Genomic DNA, 19,920 nt, shown 5'->3' on the forward strand with positions numbered 1-19,920 from the left:
TTTAATGTGCCTCGAAAAAGTCAAATCGATGGTTATTCCAATCGAGTGGATGAGAGATAGATGCGGCGCAAGCGTACAATGAACGTAACGGAACACAGCGTAACGGGACAATGTGCGTTACGGGACACTTTTTCGTGCGTGCAGCCGGCGTTCATCGATTTATTAGAAATTGTCACGTCAAAAATAATAGTTAGTAAAATCACATATACGAAGTTCCAGTAATTTTACATTATTTTCATGTTATTTTGAAGGAAAAAATCTAGTATAGTAGTCGGCGTAATCTTACACAAATGTTTAATAAAAAATAGTGCTACAGGCTTCGGTAAAAAAAAATACACGAATGAACATATGTTATTACAATAAATAACGTGTTAAATAAAACATTTGGATGTATTTATAATTGATATCACACTTTCAAAAAGATCTGTCTTTTTTGGAGGTAAACTGTAACGTGCAGGCACACACATGCGTGCAAAATATTTGTCAGGCTACATTTACAACTACTAAGTAATTGCAAAAAAAAAAAAAAAATATTTTGCAATTTATACCGACAAAACCCTTTTAACTTACATTTGTTTTTTTTTCAAAATTGGTATTCCCATTTCACAATGATTTATTAGGGTGTATGATGGATGAGAGGTTATAACGCTAGACTAACAAATTTTAGGAAGTGAGTTTTATAATCCGCTAAGACGCTGAAATTCTTAGAAGTGTTTACTTAAGGAGAAAAAAGATATAAAAGCGATCTAAAGTACAAACTGTTCATTAACAGATATGATCTACAAGAACGATTAATATTTTTGGCAGTAGTATATATTGACATGTTCATTGCTATTGCACATTTAATCAATGACGCAGTAAAATTAGCTGATATTTGTTTTAAATATAAACTTGCATGCATATATAAATTTATACATCACAAAGTAAAATACGCCAACAGCTATGACATATTTACCAAATCATAGCAATTGTACTTTTACGCTTTTGATAGTTTTTTTTTAAACTTGAGAACAAGAGTAAAAGTACAGTGTTCTTCATACTACCAGATAAAACAATATTCTTAGAACCTACGCCAAAAGGGCGTACTCAGAAGGGGGTAGATGCTCCCCCTTTTACTAAGTGGAAAATAAAATAAAACAGAAAAAGATACATAGCGCAACTGGTAAAAACAGGTTAACTGGGTTAGCTATGCTAAGCAGTAAGGGGAAGGATACGCAGTATTCATTTTGGGTGATGCATGGTGTGCTGTTACCAACTGTGTTGGAAGCAGCGTCGCCTACGGCTACTGATACTACTACTATAACTACAACTGCGAATAATACAACTGATACTACTACCAATGTTGCTTCTACTACTACTATTACTGCTACTACTACTACAGCTACTACTGAATGCTCATATATCATTGTGTTAGTGTTAATAGTAATGTAAGTGTTTTTGATTACCTACACTCGTTCAAATATTTATTTATTTTTCAATTTTTTTTTATTCAGATTCTCCCTCCCCAGACCAAATTTTGGTAGCCGCCATTGTGATAAACCATTCACTGGGTTTACGCAAGCAAGGGGCAAGGAGCTGTAGTTATAAAATTTGTAAATAATCCTCAAAAACTGTTGCCCAAAAATTATTTTAAGAAATTTTGTTCTTCTTTTTGTTCAGTATTGTTTATTATTGTATGACACCACGACCACTCCAACCCCATTAAAGAAGTTGGATTTCGAAAAGTGCTCCAATCATTTATTTTATGTTTAGCGTTGGATACGCCCTTTTTACGCCTTATCCCGGCTTCCGAGTTCAGAGTTATGTTGTGAACAGGGTACCACCCACATGGAAGGAACAATAGTTTACGTATATTTTTTTGGCTTAGACTAAATAAATGTTATTGAGAGTTTGATTCACCCACCAAGATATTTATTGGAATTCATGTTCAATTTAAATTATTCAGTGCCCCTAAATTTACGAATACATTCATACATTTAATATACGAAGATTTCTGGATAATTTGTTCCCAGTGTTAGGTAAACAACGTTCTCGTACAGTTAGCTGAACTGTAACTGAATTTAATCCGTATTAGCTCTCAACTAATTTATTTTCTCCCACATAACTTTAAATACGTTTTTTCCTCCGGATACTAGTGTTTGTGCATTTTAGAAGTATATAACATTATGAAGAAAGGAACTGCAATGACTTTTCCATGGCTGCTTGTATTTACATTCATATGATTTAGGGTGTTCCGGAAAGTCACGGGTCTGATACCAGACATCCATTTTTGTGCGAGTACACTTACATAGCTTGAGTCAGAATTCGACCTACAAACTTTTGGATGAAAGTACTTCCCAAGGCTATAGTACGTCTTTTAAGTGGGAGATGAATAGTTGTTTGTATTGCAAATAATCGTTCATAACTAACTTCAATACCAGACTTGCAAAGCAATTTAGACCATGAGTCGTGAGATTTTTTCAACTTATCTTTTTGTGATGAACCTGCAGCCGAAGTTTTTTTTGTTGAATTTCGACTCACGCTGTTTTTTTGAAGTTACGAAGAAATGATTTTTAGCGAGCACAAAATTTTTTTTCAAAAATGAAAATTTTTGTGGTCACTACAAATTAATTTTGTTGTCATAACAAAATATAATACAGGTTGAGATCTTATGAACTTAATTGTGGCATAAAATAGTGTTGTTTAAGGGCAAAAATACTTTGTAAAACCACAAATTTCATAAAATTAAAATACAATTTTGGCACTTAAAGATTAAGGTAAGCCTGTTTTATAACGGTTTCCGAATATGTATTTCTGATTCCAAACAATAATTGTCACAGTATTTTTTAAAACTTTGTCTCTTTATTTTTAAAACTCAAACATCATAAAAAATAATTTACTTTTTGTTACCAAAAACATTTGGAATTGTATGGTGGAATTTACAGGAATTTATCAGAAAATCCTGTAACGATTAACATTTTACTTTCATTTCCATTAGTTGTTGTGCTATTCATAACTTAATACTATAGGAAGTTAAGTTCATTCATTTTATCAAGGATTTTTTTATATCTTATGCAGATTTTTATATCTTATCTTATGTGAGGTTCAAAATTTTCAATTGTTTGAAGTTAATGGTTTATTTTATTCGTGTATTCACATTATAATGAGCAGAAGTTCGCACCATATCAAAACTAAACTGTTACTTCAATGTAAACAGATGAATAGTGTATTTTAGATTTATTTACACCGAATTGTTGTGTTAAATATGCTTGAATCTATCCTATCATTCCGCTATCAGATTAAGACAAAATAATAAGCAGCCAAGATAAACATGTTCCGACACGGTTTGGTTTACTTTTCAGTGATTTGCTTTTCAATTGCATGATAAAATATTTTAATAAGTTAAATTGAGTTTAAAATTGTAATATATGTTTCGTTCTGAGATATTGTTACTACAAAGTATTTCTTGTGTGATTTTAATAATTTTACAGTCGAATGATATTTTATATTTGCTTAATTTTTTGGTTTCAAACCCTAATTTAATGAAAAACAGTTTGCAATTGTTTAAATATACACTGTATTGACTATATTCTAGTCTCTGCAATGAAAATATCTAGCCGACAAATTCTGTCATCGAATTCTGTCAAGCCGTTCAGATTTATTGTTTTTGTATTCTCGTAATTAATGCACGATGGGTTAGTTATTTCATTTCCTTGTTGCCGTTAACCAAGGGATTTTCCCATCAGTTTATTCCGAAAGCTCGTTTTCATCTGCTGTCATGTCACAAAAAAATTCGTGCCACGATATATTAAAAAAAAAAATACGAATTGCAAAAGGTTACGCAAGTGATCATAGTCTTGAACACTTCATGACTTTTTTTTCCAGTTATTATATAATATATATCTGTTGAGGAAATTTGAGACGAGTCATAATGCGCAAGAGAGCTTTCGTGATGGTTTTGCAGGAGTATACCTGAAATAATCGTACCTACAATGCATGTGAGACCTGGGACTCGACACACACACACACACACACACACACACACACACGCACAGGTTGTGTCGAACTTCAGATGAACCACGCGACTTGAAAACGGCTCGAGATATCCGAGAGGTGTCTGTTTACATTTAGGAAAGCGCTGGGGGGCGAATGAGTAGTTTTTTAAAGCAGTACTTGTAGGAGAGTTAAAACAGCTTAACAGAATAATGTTTAGATTTGAAGCTAACGGTAGAGATTCTTGAAAGCAACCCGAAGGCCTTGCACTAGATCTTTATCTTAACTTCCCCGCCATCAAATGTGATGGATGCCGCTGGCACGTGATGGTTTTCCCGCGCATCGGCTGAAGAGGCGCCTCGCCGAAGGGGAATCCTTCGTTTCACAGACGAGAGAGCCAAACGCCCGATCGTGCATCTTCGGTTTTTTTTTGTTCATTGTAAATAAATATGGCGGTGTTGATAAAGGGATAGTAATGGTCAATTAGGTTAGGTTAGATACATTATAAATACTTTAAAACATTGTGGACGGTTTATTTGGTTAGGATAGCTACATAAAAGATACGGAATAAAAGCATTAACTTCGGGTTTTGGCTCTCTCGTCTGTGAAAATAAGACGTCCCTCGCCGAAGCAGATACCGCCCTCGCGAGACTAGCCTGCCAACCCTCCGAGGCGTAACGTAAACGTAATGGATCAATATTTTATACATAATAAATGTACAAATATTTTCAGTAATTTCTGTTACCACTCGGGAAACGGTAATGGACGAGAAACTTAATTCTGATTAAGTGTTGTAGTAGTCCTACTCGTCGCAGCGCGTGCTACTGCATCGCACACCCGCAGCCCTGCTGCCCTCTCGTGACTGTTAGGTCAACTACTTTAATAGCACCCCAAAAACATACATATTCAATGCTACTGGGAAAACATTTCCTTTTACAAAATATTAAACACAATTGACACCTACGTAAAATATCATAAAAATAGATCATGCCCAAAAATGTACTATTTTCGACAATGTTTAACTAATTGTGTACACATAAATCGTGCATCCGCCATGATTTCAACTGGCTGCTAATTCCCGATCGGCAAAGGTTTTTCGACAGCAATTGTATACTCGAAACATACCGATCGTTGGCTTCCGAGAATCGAAAGGTTCCGAGTTGATGAAAGTAACTTAGAATACCATAATTGTAGAAAGCTTCCGATAATCGTGGCATCACGATCGGGAACTCTTTTCCGAGAAACTTAGAATGAACCCCCAGGGAGCGCGGTATTGCCGACGCTAAACGAGCCGCTGCTTGCGAACAGGGAAGCAGGGGTTACCACGCTATGACCGGGGAAGGGTGGGAAGGCAGGCGGACGGCGGTGTCGGGAGCGACGGGCCTGTAATGACGGGGCAGCGCCGTTATTACCGTCCTGCGAGTTACGCGGGGGGCTTCGTCGCGGACAAGCCGAGCTCACCACGCTGCGTACAAATCAGGCCTGCGGAGTTCATCGAAAAAATTACTTACGAGGTGTTTGTACTTTTGTGCGCGCGTTAAAAGTTATACTTCTCTTTTGACGTGACAACGTCTAATAAATCGATGAACGCCGGCTGCACGTACGAAAAAGTGTCCCGTTACGCACATTGTACCGTAACGCTGTATCCCGTTACGCTCATTGTACGTTTGCGTACGCTTGTGCCGCATCTATCTCTCTTCCACTCGATTAGAACAACCATCGATTTGACTTTTTCGAGGCACATTAAACTTGAAACACTCCCATTCGTTTCCTACTTTTCCTATCATCATCCTATCCTTAACAGAATAACACAGATTGGAAGAAGTTAAATAGCAAACATGTATAAAAGTTATAGTTTAAATAATCTCATCGTTAAAGTAATAAACATATTAGAATTAAGGAGTGCAAATAAAAGTAAATTTATCAAGTAAATTGTAGATTTCATTTCACTGCTTCTTTGTATCCATACAAAATAGTGATAATTCAATAAAAATGATTCAATTTTATTCATAAAAGTATGCAATAATTTCATCAATGTTTTGTTATGACGTTGTCACGTTAAACTATCGTCCGTAAACCAACTTTACAGACAACCAATTTTTATTTAATAAACTGAACTATTATGAAGGTTACTGTAGCAAAACTGAATTAATTTATACGCAGTATTCAGTATTAGTAGAAACATATGTATAAAATTTAGCGATTTAATTAAGTAAAATAATCGAAATAAATTTTATTTAATAATGAAAATCAATATAAATATGCTGAATATTTATTATAATTTGTTAATTTTAATTATTTATTAAATAATAGTTGAATAATGTATCGTCCAAATAAATAAAAACAAATAAAATGCATTCATATAGGCTTAAAGTACAATTTGTATAGTCAAGTAATATATAATTTAAAGAAGTAATAAAAAAATAATTCCACTTCCGAGTTTTTAACCACGTTTCTTTAGATTATTAACCGCGCACTTTAACCATTGCATTATAAAGAATATGCATTATAATTGTCGTAATACTGATATTCTAAGAATTTTTAAAACTTGAAATAATTCTTTACTACGGCAATTTTAGTTTACAAAATATATTCCACGATAGTGTCACTATCATAAAGATTCATTTGGTACACCAATACGTTTTTTATGTCCCCCAATTTTTATGAAAGTGACTGTATATGGGTTTATGATTACAAACGTGGGTCCGCCAACTTACTGTGAAAATTTCGTTGCATGGTAAGCGCGTATTGTAAAAATTCACTCTCATAATTTTTCCGTAACGCTTCTTAAGATGTATAACTTCAAAAAAATGTGTTCAAATCTTTCAGTACTCGACAGTGATGTGTAACATTCAAACCATCGTATCACAAACTATGTATTAAAACAACGCGTATTTTAATATAACACTCATAAATTTATATAATTTATATTATACATTATACAATATTATTTCACAACGTATTTATTACGCACTAGCTAAAAACCCACGGCTTCGCTAGCACAATTTCTGAATATTGCTAATCTCTTACCATTAAATAAAAGTTATGTGTTGAATTCAAAACATTTATACTGAATAAATAGACAAAATAAATTGTCAGATGCATAAAGTATTTATTTCATAACATAACTGCTTAAAAATGATATTGTTGATGTAGATATGCGTATATCTTTTTTTTTTTTTTTTTTAGTATAGATTAACCATCTGATTTTAAAACTTCTGTTTCAGAGTGTTCGGAAAAATGTTTTACCTTGATAAAATCACTCTTACCTCCTTTTCATTTCATTTAAGTTATGAGACATATATAGGCCTACTTCAAAAAATACTTAGTTCTTTTTCACACCTTAATTGTCGAATTTTGCAAAATGTGAAAATTGTGTTTGGTGTGTGTCTAATATTGGTACCCAATATAATTGATTCCATTTAATTAAATTTGGAAAAAAATTATTAATTTTAAAAATATACTTAGCCTTTTTTCACGCCTTAGGGGTTGAATTTCGAAAATACAAAAATTGTGTGTTAAAATTTTGTATGCTCATTATTGGTACCCAACACAATATATTGCAATTAATTAAATATGGAGTTATAATTATTAATATTTAAAACATACTTACCCCTTACTCATCCCTTAGGTGTTGATTTCGAAAATACAAAAAAAAAAAAAAAAACCTTTGTTTGGAAGTTTTTGTAGGGTAATATTTGGTACCCAAAATAATTAATAACTCTTAATTATTTTTGACGATAAAATTATTATTTTTATAAAATAATTGTTCTTTTTTCACCCCTTAAGAGTTTGTATTTCTCATAATATAAAAAAAAAGGTTCTTGTAGGTTTTCGAATGTTTATTTGTAGTAGGTACTCAAAATCATTCATTACGCTTAATGAAATTCAGATATATAAATATTAAATTTTAAAATATATATACCCCTTTTTTGCTTTTAAGAGTTAAATTTAGAAAATACAAAAATGTAGGTTGGAAGTTTTTTGTATAGTAATTAATGGTCCCAAAATAATTCATTACGCTTAATTAAATACGCAGTTATAATTATTAAACATTAAAACATACTTAACCCTTATTCAACCCTTAGGGGTTGAATTACGAAAATACAAAACTTTTGGTTGGAAGTTTTTGTATGATCTTTATTAGTACCAAAAATCATTCATTACGCTTAATTAAATACGGAGTTCTAGGTTTTAATCTTTAATAAAAATTACCCCTTTTTAACCCTAAGGTGCTGAATTTCGCAATACATAATTTTTTTTTGTAAGTTTTCGTATGTTCATTATTGGTAACCAAAGTCATTCATTACAGTAAAATAATTCGTAGATAAAATTATTAATTTTTAAACCATAATTACATCTTTTTTACCTCTTAGGAGTTTAATTTTACAAAAGATAAAAAAATTTGTAGTAGGTTTTTATGTTAATTATTGGTACCGAAACCATTCATCCTTTATTTAAATACAGAGTTATAATTATTAATCTTTAAAACATACTTAACCCTTTTTCACCCCCTAGGGGTTGAATTTCGCTTAGTATAAAAGTTGAGGTTTTAAGTTAATTATTGGTACCCCATATAATTCATTAAAATGAATTAAATTCGGAAAGATAATAGTAGTATGTAAATGACGGTCCGAGATCAGGCGCCAGGCGGTGGTGCTTGGTGCCGACCGCCATCTTGGATTGTGACGTCACGGCGGCCATCTTGGATGGTTGTGACCTTGACCTTTGACCTTGACCTTGAATTTGATCCTCAAAAATCGCCAAAATCCGCCAAAATCGGGCAAAATTTGCCCAAAATTCCTCAAAAATCGCCAAAATTTCCATTTCTGTGGAAAAAAGTTCCGCCAAAAAATCTCAAAAAATTCCACAAATTAAAAATTTCTCATTTCGAGGGAAAAATTTCCCGTTTCGAGGGAAAAATTCCCGTTTTTAGTCCTTAAAAATCCCAGCGGCTGAAAATTCCTAAAACTGGCTTAAGCATCCTTAACTCAAGCCTCAGTTAAGCCATTTCTAGGAATAAGGATACCATGGCCGCCATCTTGAATTATGACGTCATCGTTGCAATTTCCGTTACGGCCGCCATCTTTAAATTTATTATCCGATTTTAATGAAAAAAAATTTAAAATTCATAAAACAAATTAAATAATAAAATTTTTAATAAAATATTTAAAAAACAAACATTTACGACACGGAGCTCGGAGTCCTCGGTTCGAACCCGACGAGTGCAAAAAAAAATAAAAATGGCGACCGATCCTTCCCCCGAGGTGGCTGCAGGCATACTGACTCCCACCACTTTTTATCATCATCTAGTATGACGTCATGGCCGCCATCTTGTCTTCGATGCTGAAAGCCATCATCATTGTATCGTCGGCTAGAGTGCGCCGATGACATGTTAGTTTAATTCGTATCCGCAAGAGTGCAGTAATCATTTATTACTGTGACATCCGCCATCTTGTCATTTGGCCGCCATCTTGAAAATCCGTAATTATTTAGCTAGAAATTCGGGAAAAGTTCCAAAATTCATTAAATAAATCACTCATTAATTTACATATTGATTCGATCGATTCCCGTCCTCAGTTCGATACCCGATCGTTGCAATAATGTTTAATCTTATGTAAAAAAAATAATTTAAATAAACCATGTTCAACATTCTTAAAGAGACTTTAAATCCTCTACTACCATCATCCTATCAGACACCAAGACCACCATATTGGAAATTCGTAATTGTAATGCTAGAGATTCGGGAAAAAGTTCAAAATTCATTAAATAAATTTGTAATCTATATACTGATTGATTAGATCGACTAAGGTCCTTGACACGATCCCTGGCCGATACAAAACAACTTTAATTTTAAAAAAGTACCAGAAAAGTGTAAGGTTCGAGAAATAAAACACCTCAAAGTCTTTTACAAACATAATATTTATTACACAATTTCTATCCTACTACAGAATCACTTGCGAAAGCCAACAACAATCTTATAAACATTTAGCCCTGCATAGACGTGCAACGACTACTTCTTAGCTCCAAATGGCTCCCAAAGCTCCAACAGCCTCCAAACGCTTAACACAGCTCCAAATGGCTCCAAATGCTCCAAACGGCTCCAAATGCTCCAAATGTCTCCAGCAGCTCCAATTGCTTGACAGCTCCTAATGCTTCAAAAGGCTCCAAATGCTCCAACAGCTCCAAAAAAAGGCTCCAAATGCTCCAATAGCCTCCAAATGCTTAACACAGCTCCAAATGGCTCCAAATTCTCCAAACGACCTCCAAATGCTTGACAGCCTCCGAATGCTTAACACAGCTCTAAATGGCTCCAAATGCTCCAAACGGCCTCCAAATGCTTGACAGCTCCAAATGTCTCCAGCAGCTCCAAATGCTCCAACAGCTCCAAAAAAAGGCTCCAAATGCTCCAACAGCCTCCAAATGCTTAACACAGCTCCAAATGGCTCCAAATGCTTGACAGCTCCAAATGCATAACACAGCTCCAAATGGCTCCAAATGCTCCAAACGGCCTCCAAATGCTTGACAGCTCCAAATGTCTCCAGCAGCTCCAAATGCTCCAACAGCTCCAAAAAAAGGCTCCAAAAGCTCCAAAAGCCTCCAAATGCTTAACACAGTTCCAAATAACTCCAAATGCTCCAAACGGCCTCCATTTGGCTCCAAAAGCTCCAACAGCCTCCAAATGCTTGACAGCTCCAAATGTTTCCAGCAGCTCCAAATGCTCCAAATGGCTCCAACAGCCTCCAAATGCTTAACACAGCTCTAAATGGCTCCAACAGCTCCAAAAGACTCCAAATGCTTCAAAAGGCTCCAATTGCTCCAAGAGCTCCATCTTCAATTGGTTCCAACTGATTCCTATTACTTTTATCGAACTTGGCATGATTACTAACATGTCTTTATCAGTATACATTTTGACTGGCAGTGGTAACGTTTTTTTACACCTTTAAGTTATAAGTTTTATTTAGAAATCAGATTTCGATAAATGATAGCTTCCATCTGGAAAGAAAATATATTAATTTATCTTCAAGTTTATACACATACATTTAATTTAATACATTATTGTATGTAGCCAGCTTCCCTCAGTTCTTTGAGTATGAAGGATATTTCTTTAATGTTCGAATAGTTTCCTGCACAAAGCGATCCATGTAGTAGTCGTAGCCTGTTAACCAATATGTTAGGATCTTCCCATGAGGTATAATCAATCTCTTCTGCTGCCTTCATCATCCTTGCATGTTTATAATAAATATTATCTCTGGTGTTTATCGTTTTAACACCAACCACAAGGTCACTTTCGTCATCTTGCCAGTGATTATCACAAGCTTGATCAGGATAATTTATTTTATTACGCCGTTTCCATCGTTTTGGTCTCAAACCACCATCACAGTCTTCGCTCTTGCATGCTTTTGGTGCTTCAGTACAGTACTCAATCATGTCAGCCTCAGATGTGTCACCACAATCTTCAATCATGCCAGCTTATGATGTGTCACCACAGTCTTCAATCATGTCAGCACCACAAACTTGATCAGGATAATTTATTTTATTACGTCGTTTCCATCGTTTTGGTCTCAGACTGCCATCACAGTCTTCGATCTTGCCTGCTTTAGGTGTTTCAGTACAGTACTCAATCATGTCAGCCTCAGATGTGTCACCACAATCTTCAATCATGCCAGCCTCAGATGATTCATCAAAGTCTTCGACCTTGTAAGCTTCAGGTGGTTCTCCATCTTTCACATTTTCATGGAGACGACTAGATATTGGAGTAAATATATTTTCATTTCTAATGTGGTTACAACTTCCTTCGTTTGTTTTAAATTTTAAATTATTATCTTGATCTAGATCAGTAATTTTAGCATTAGCTTTTTCGCCTTCGTTCTTCTTCCGCGATGTTGTAGCCCAGTCTTCGTTATCTTTATTCATCTTAATTGTACAGGTCTTGTAATGTCTATCCAAGTAATATCTTCTACCAAAGGATTTCTGACACTGACTGCAATGAAATGGTTTTTGACAAGGACCCAAATTACACTCGCTTCTCTCATGTCGTTTAGCATTCTTTCTCAAGGTAAACACCTTGCTACAGTATCTACAGTGATGACATTTTGATACAGCAACAAATCCCGTTTCAGGATTCATATTAGTTATTGAGACTAATGCCAGATGCAAACTAAGAGTTTTAAATTAGATATATTACTTAAATAGAATTTTTTAATTATTTCATCAGCGAGAATTAATTTATCTCATTCAAAGGTACTTGTTGCAAGTAGTTCTGCTTTTCAACAACAGATGTCGCCACATGTTACTTGCAGGTAAATAATATTTAGTTCTTTTATGCGGGATGCGGGATGCTCACTAACGATCGCAAAAGAAGGATGGCTTAGCTAGACTCCAAAGAGAAGGAAGTTCGTCCATCCTGTTAGTGCTTCTTAGATTTCTCAGAGATTATTTGACTGAGTAATGATATTTTTTTTTAAATTTCCACCTGATAAAAATATTACAAGTGCTGATTTATTGGCAGAATTTCAATAATTAAATGCGACCTTGAATAAAAAATGACATGACTCATTAAGTAAAAAATTCTTCATGCAGAGATCAATTCCTCATCAGTAACCAGAAGCACTCGGAGAAAACCATCAGATGTCTAGTCAGGAATAATCAGAAGCACCCAGAGAAAACCATCAAAATATTGTCAAGAATAATCAGGAGCACACGGAGAAAACTACCATAATATTGTCAACAATAAACGGGAGCACACGGAGAAATCCGCCATAATATTGACAAGAATAATCAGGAGCACACGGAGAAAACCACCGCAAGTTTTCTTTGATATCATAAAATTTCAGGAAAAAAATAATACTAAAAATAAAAATAAATTAATAAAAAATTAAAAAAAATAAAATAAAAAAAATACATAAATATATTCTGCTAGCTTGTGAACTTCTCATTGTTGAACAAAGATAGAGTTCTAGTACAAGCCAGAATTTTATGTATTTTTTTTATTTTATTTTTTTTAATTTTTTATTAATTTATTTTTATTTTTAGTATTATTTTTTTCCTGAAATTTTATGATATCAAAGAAAACTTGCGGTGGTTTTCTCCGTGTGCTCCTAATTATTCTTGTCAATATTATGGTGGATTTCTCCGTGTGCTCCCGTTTATTGTTGACAATATTATGGTAGTTTTCTCCGTGTGCTCCTGATTATTCTTGACAATATTTTGATGGTTTTCTCTGGGTGCTTCTGATTATTCCTGACTAGACATCTGATGGTTTTCTCCGAGTGCTTCTGGTTACTGATGAGGAATTGATCTCTGCATGAAGAATTTTTTACTTAATGAGTCATGTCATTTTTTATTCAAGGTCGCATTTAATTATTGAAATTCTGCCAATAAATCAGCACTTGTAATATTTTTATCAGGTGGAAATTTAAAAAAAAATATCATTACTCAGTCAAATAATCTCTGAGAAATCTAAGAAGCACTAACAGGATGGACGAACTTCCTTCTCTTTGGAGTCTAGCTAAGCCATCCTTCTTTTGCGATCGTTAGTGAGCATCCCGCATCCCGCATAAAAGAACTAAATATTATTTACCTGCAAGTAACATGTGGCGACATCTGTTGTTGAAAAGCAGAACTACTTGCAACAAGTACCTTTGAATGAGATAAATTAATTCTCGCTGATGAAATAATTAAAAAATTCTATTTAAGTAATATATCTAATTTAAAACTCTTAGTTTGCATCTGGCATTAGTCTCAATAACTAATATGAATCCTGAAACGGGGTTTGTTGCTGTATCAAAACGTCATCACTGTAGATACTGTAGCAAGGTGTTTACCTTGAGAAAGAATGCTAAACGACATGAGAGAAGCGAGTGTAATTTGGGTCCTTGTCAAAAACCATTTCATTGCAGTCAGTGTCAGAAATCCTTTGGTAGAAGATATTACTTGGATAGACATTACAAGACCTGTACAATTAAGATGAATAAAGATAACGAAGACTGGGCTACAACATCGCGGAAGAAGAACGAAGGCGAAAAAGCTAATGCTAAAATTACTGATCTAGATCAAGATAATAATTTAAAATTTAAAACAAACGAAGGAAGTTGTAACCACATTAGAAATGAAAATATATTTACTCCAATATCTAGTCGTCTCCATGAAAATGTGAAAGATGGAGAACCACCTGAAGCTTACAAGGTCGAAGACTTTGATGAATCATCTGAGGCTGGCATGATTGAAGATTGTGGTGACACATCTGAGGCTGACATGATTGAGTACTGTACTGAAACACCTAAAGCAGGCAAGATCGAAGACTGTGATGGCAGTCTGAGACCAAAACGATGGAAACGACGTAATAAAATAAATTATCCTGATCAAGTTTGTGGTGCTGACATGATTGAAGACTGTGGTGACACATCAGAAGCTGGCATGATTGAAGATTGTGGTGACACATCTGAGGCTGACATGATTGAGTACTGTACTGAAGCACCAAAAGCATGCAAGAGCGAAGACTGTGATGGTGGTTTGAGACCAAAACGATGGAAACGGCGTAATAAAATAAATTATCCTGATCAAGCTTGTGATAATCACTGGCAAGATGACGAAAGTGACCTTGTGGTTGGTGTTAAAACGATAAACACCAGAGATAATATTTATTATAAACATGCAAGGATGATGAAGGCAGCAGAAGAGATTGATTATACCTCATGGGAAGATCCTAACATATTGGTTAACAGGCTACGACTACTACATGGATCGCTTTGTGCAGGAAACTATTCGAACATTAAAGAAATATCCTTCATACTCAAAGAACTGAGGGAAGCTGGCTACATACAATAATGTATTAAATTAAATGTATGTGTATAAACCTGAAGATAAATTAATATATTTTCTTTCCAGATGGAAGCTATCATTTATCGAAATCTGATTTCTAAATAAAACTTATAACTTAAAGGTGTAAAAAAACGTTACCACTGCCAGTCAAAATGTATACTGATAAAGACATGTTAGTAATCATGCCAAGTTCGATAAAAGTAATAGGAATCAGTTGGAACCAATTGAAGATGGAGCTCTTGGAGCAATTGGAGCCTTTTGAAGCATTTGGAGTCTTTTGGAGCTGTTGGAGACATTTAGAGCTGTGTTAAGCATTTGGAGGCTGTTGGAGCCATTTGGAGCATTTGGAGCTGCTGGAAACATTTGGAGCTGTCAAGCATTTGGAGGCTGTTGGAGCTGTTGGAGCCAAATGGAGGCCGTTTGGAGCATTTGGAGCCTTTTGAAGCATTTGGAGCTGTCAAGCATTTGGAGCATTTGGAGCTGCTGGAAACATTTGGAGCTGTCAAGAATTTGGAGGCCGTTTGGAGCATTTGGAGCCATTTGGAACTGTGTTAAGCATTTGGAGGCTGTTGGAGCTTTTGGAGCCTTTTTTTGGAGCTGTTGGAGCATTTGGAGCTGCTGGTCACATTTGGAGCTGTCAAGCATTTGGAGGCCGTTTGGAGCATTTGGAGCCATTTGGAGCTGTGTTATGCATTTGGAGCTGTCAAGCATTTGGAGCCATTTGGAGCTGTGTTAAGCATTTGGAGGCTGTTGGAGCATTTGGAGCCTTTTTTTGGAGCTGTTGGAGCATTTGGAGCTGCTGGAGACATTTGGAGCTGTCAAGCATTTGGAGGCCGTTTGGAGCATTTGGAGCCATTTAGAGCTGTGTTAAGCATTCGGAGGCTGTCAAGCATTTGGAGGCCGTTTGGAGAATTTGGAGCCATTTGGAGCTGTGTTAAGCATTTGGAGGCTATTGGAGCATTTGGAGCCTTTTTTTGGAGCTGTTGGAGCATTTGGAGCCTTTTGAAGCATTAGGAGCTGTCAAGCATTTGGAGCTGCTGGAGACATTTGGAGCATTTGGAGCCGTTTGGAGCATTTGGAGCCATTTGGAGCTGTGTTAAGCATTTGGAGGCTGTTGGAGCTTTGGGAGCCATTTGGAGCTAAGAAGTAGTCGTTGCACGTCTATGCAGGGCTAAATGTTTATAAGATTGTTGTTGGCTTTCGCAAGTGATTCTGTAGTAGGATAGAAATTGTGTAATAAATATTATGTTTGTAAAAGACTTTGAGGTGTTTTATTTCTCGAACCTTACACTTTTCTGGTACTTTTTTAAAATTAAAGTTGTTTTGTATCGGCCAGGGATCGTGTCAAGGACCTTAGTCGATCTAATCAATCAGTATATAGATTACAAATTTATTTAATGAATTTTGAACTTTTTCCCGAATCTCTAGCATTACAATTACGAATTTCCAATATGGTGGTCTTGGTGTCTGATAGGATGATGGTAGTAGAGGATTTAAAGTCTCTTTAAGAATGTTGAACATGGTTTATTTAAATTATTTTTTTTACATAAGATTAAACATTATTGCAACGATCGGGTATCGAACCGAGGATGGGAATCGATCGAATCAATATGTAAATTAATGAGTGATTTATTTAATGAATTTTGGAACTTTTCCCGAATTTCTAGCTAAATAATTACGGATTTTCAAGATGGCGGCCAAATGACAAGATGGCGGATGTCACAGTAATAAATGATTACTGCACTCTTGCGGATACGAATTAAACTAACATGTCATCGGCGCACTCTAGCCGACGATACAATGATGATGGCTTCCAGCATCGAAGACAAGATGGCGGCCATGACGTCATACTAGATGATGATAAAAAGTGGTGGGAGTCAGTATGCCTGCAGCCACCTCGGGGGAAGGATCGGTCGCCATTTTTATTTTTTTTTGCACTCGTCGGGTTCGAACCGAGGACTCCGAGCTCCGTGTCGTAAATGTTTGTTTTTTAAATATTTTATTAAAAATTTTATTATTTAATTTGTTTTATGAATTTTAAATTTTTTTTCATTAAAATCGGAAAATAAATTTAAAGATGGCGGCCGTAACGGAAATTGCAACGATGACGTCATAATTCAAGATGGCGGCCATGGTATCCTTATTCCTAGAAATGGCTTAACTGAGGCTTGAGTTAAGGATGCTTAAGCCAGTTTTAGGAATTTTCAGCCGCTGGGATTTTTAAGGACTAAAAACGGGAATTTTTCCCTCGAAACGGGAAATTTTTCCCTCGAAATGAGAAATTTTTAATTTGTGGAATTTTTTGAGATTTTTTGGCGGAACTTTTTTCCACAGAAATGGAAATTTTGGCGATTTTTGAGGAATTTTGGGCAAATTTTGCCCAATTTTGGCGGATTTTGGCGATTTTTGAGGATCAAATTCAAGGTCAAGGTCAAAGGTCAAGGTCACAACCATCCAAGATGGCCGCCGTGACGTCACAATCCAAGATGGCGGTCGGCACCAAGCACCACCGCCTGGCGCCTGATCTCGGACCGTCATTTACATACTACTGATAATTATTAAATTTAAAACACACTTACCCCTTTTTCACGCATTAATGGTTGAATTTCACAAAATTAATAAACATTGTTCTTGTAAGATTTTTGTCTTTATTTTTGGAATCCAAAATTATTAATTTCGCTTAATTAAATTAGGAGATAAAAAGATTACATTTTAAAACATACTACCCCTTTTACACTCTTTAGAAGTTGAATTATAAAAATTTTGTTGGGAGTTTTTGAATGGTGTTTATTGGTACCCGAAATAATTTATCAAGCTCACAAATATATCCATGTTTGTTTCCGTCTGATTCCACACACAGCGCATGTGTCGTTCTGCGTGACTGCGGACGGATGTTTCTAATCACTGTAGCGGCAAGCATGATACTTGCTAGTGCAGTCCTTTGGCAAACAATGTATTCTTTCATGCACATATGCAATGCGATGTTAATTGTAAGACATTTACAGTTTGTCGTACTACTCTGGCGATTCTGGAAATAGGACCTACATTTTTATGACGTATTTTGCTCCAAATCATAGCCGCAGGAGGAGGGGGGGGGGGGTGTCTCCCTTCCCGGATTAAAAAAAAAAAAACCCAAGACTGAATAAGAAAATTACAGCTATATAATGTTAGAAAGAAATTATTTTGGAAGGTTTTTTTTTCAAATCCTAAGTTGGTTACAATAACGTATTTCCTCGCCTTATAGCCCGACATGCCTTATACACAGAAACGGCAGGAGTTATTGTTTTTTTTCAAGTAGTTTATTTCAACGTCCGTTTGCACGCGTGGCACTAATTTAATAAAATCTTGAAATTTTTTCATGTATTAATAACATTAATATATACGTGATTTCGACTTGTTTTAACAAAAATCATCGAAGAACTGAGTTAAGAACAAGGTGTTAAAAACAATTAAATACAAACCAAAATATAAAACGTACAGTTTTCTGTAAACGGAGTTCTCAAAATTTACTGTTCCCTGAAATGGCAAACTTTTTTTTTAAATTCAACTATAAAGAAAACGTACTCATAAAAAATTGTGTAATGGTTATAGTGGACCCCCTCCTTCGTAAGATCCACGTCCGCATGACGCAGGGAATAAAAAACCGTGTGATTGATATAGACTCTTCATGAGTGATCATGAAGAAACAGGTGTCCTGAGAGCCTGTAGCTATGCACAGGGAATGCAGGGAATAAGTGTCACTGATGCTGCGATCTCCGGGAGCAGATTCCCGATGATGAGTCGACGACACAGCTCCGGTTACTATAGCCTGGACAGCTAGCAGAGGTGGAGAGGTCGGATAGTCCTCCACCGGACCACGGGTTCCCTGGGTGACTGAGGAGTCCCAGTGCGATGTGACTAGGGTTAACATTGTAAAAGCAAATCTTTCTGTAAGAAAGTTATAATAATAGACTACAATGATAGATAAAAAAAACAAAAAAAAAACACGTGTTCTCGAGGCAGAGTATCCAAGCCGTAAAAGCCATACATATTCCTACCAATAAGGAAAAACTCTGCAAAGAGCCCTTGGATGTGTTAGTTAACTTAAAGACATTTCTGCCACATTTCGCCAACTTCACTGCACAACTTCGAGACTTACTGAAGAAAAACCAGCGAGTGGCGATGGTTCTTATTTGTTCACTCACAATCGTTGATGCTTGTCAAAGATTTGGTTTGCACAGCTCCAGTGCAGGCGCCAGCAGTGCTGATGAGGTCTAAGGACTGAGGACACAGTCAACTGTCTGGTTAGCTGAGTGATGCCGGGGGGGACGGGGGGTGATGATGCTGGGTTGGTTTGACTCAGACTCTCATCATAGCCAACTCTGACGGCTTTCCCGATTCCCGTATACGGCGCAGGGGCGTAGCCAGGGGGGGGGGTTAGGGGTTCAACCCCCCCCCCTTAGCACCAAATCTTTAATTAATATCTTATTCATCACTCAAACAAATTTCATATTAAAATGAATAAAATTTTTACCATTACAATATTTAAATTTAAGCACCGAAAACTAATAAAATAGCACTATTTTACACCTTAAAATCCAAATTTTCCCGGGGGAGGAGGGGGGGGGGGCATGCTTCTTAACACCCCCCATACACAAATCCTGGATACGCCACTGATACGGCGTACCCGTACCCACGCCCGCGAGGGCCCCTGGGTGGCAAGGTCTGACGGCTAAGAGCGCCGGGTTAACAAAGAACAGGAGGGTAAACCCCTTTGCACTGCCTCGCTTCTGTTGATAAGCCACCGAGGCTAGCGCAGACTTGGAATCATGCAGTGCTTGACCACGAGACATAATTCCAGACCTTGAAGATATGTTGCGCGTTAAAAAAATAAGTTCTTGAAATGGTTCTTGCAATCGGGAATTTTGATTTGATAAAATTTTGCAGTGTCACGGAAAAAATTCACGGAGGGAAAATAAAATAAAAAATGAAAACATAAAACCACACAGAACAAGCCTAAACTGAAAATGCCAGACGGAACCAAATATTCAGCGGAAGGAATCTAGTCATGTATTTGTATATGGATGTTGTTATTTTTCTAGCTTATAATGATTCACTCCCACACCTTCCTACTTCACTACGCCA

The 19,920-nt window shown here is 35.9% G+C and overlaps 1 protein-coding gene across 1 annotated transcript in view; it reads left to right on the forward strand.

Annotated features, from left to right (window-relative positions):
- LOC134534516 (nuclear receptor subfamily 1 group D member 2-like) overlaps positions 1–19,920 on the forward strand; it is a 58,972-nt gene that overhangs the window by 28,465 nt on the left and 10,587 nt on the right. The window lies entirely within an intron of this gene.

This window comes from Bacillus rossius, chromosome 7 (assembly GCF_032445375.1).
Source record: "Bacillus rossius redtenbacheri isolate Brsri chromosome 7, Brsri_v3, whole genome shotgun sequence".
Lineage (NCBI taxonomy): Eukaryota > Metazoa > Arthropoda > Insecta > Phasmatodea > Bacillidae > Bacillus > Bacillus rossius.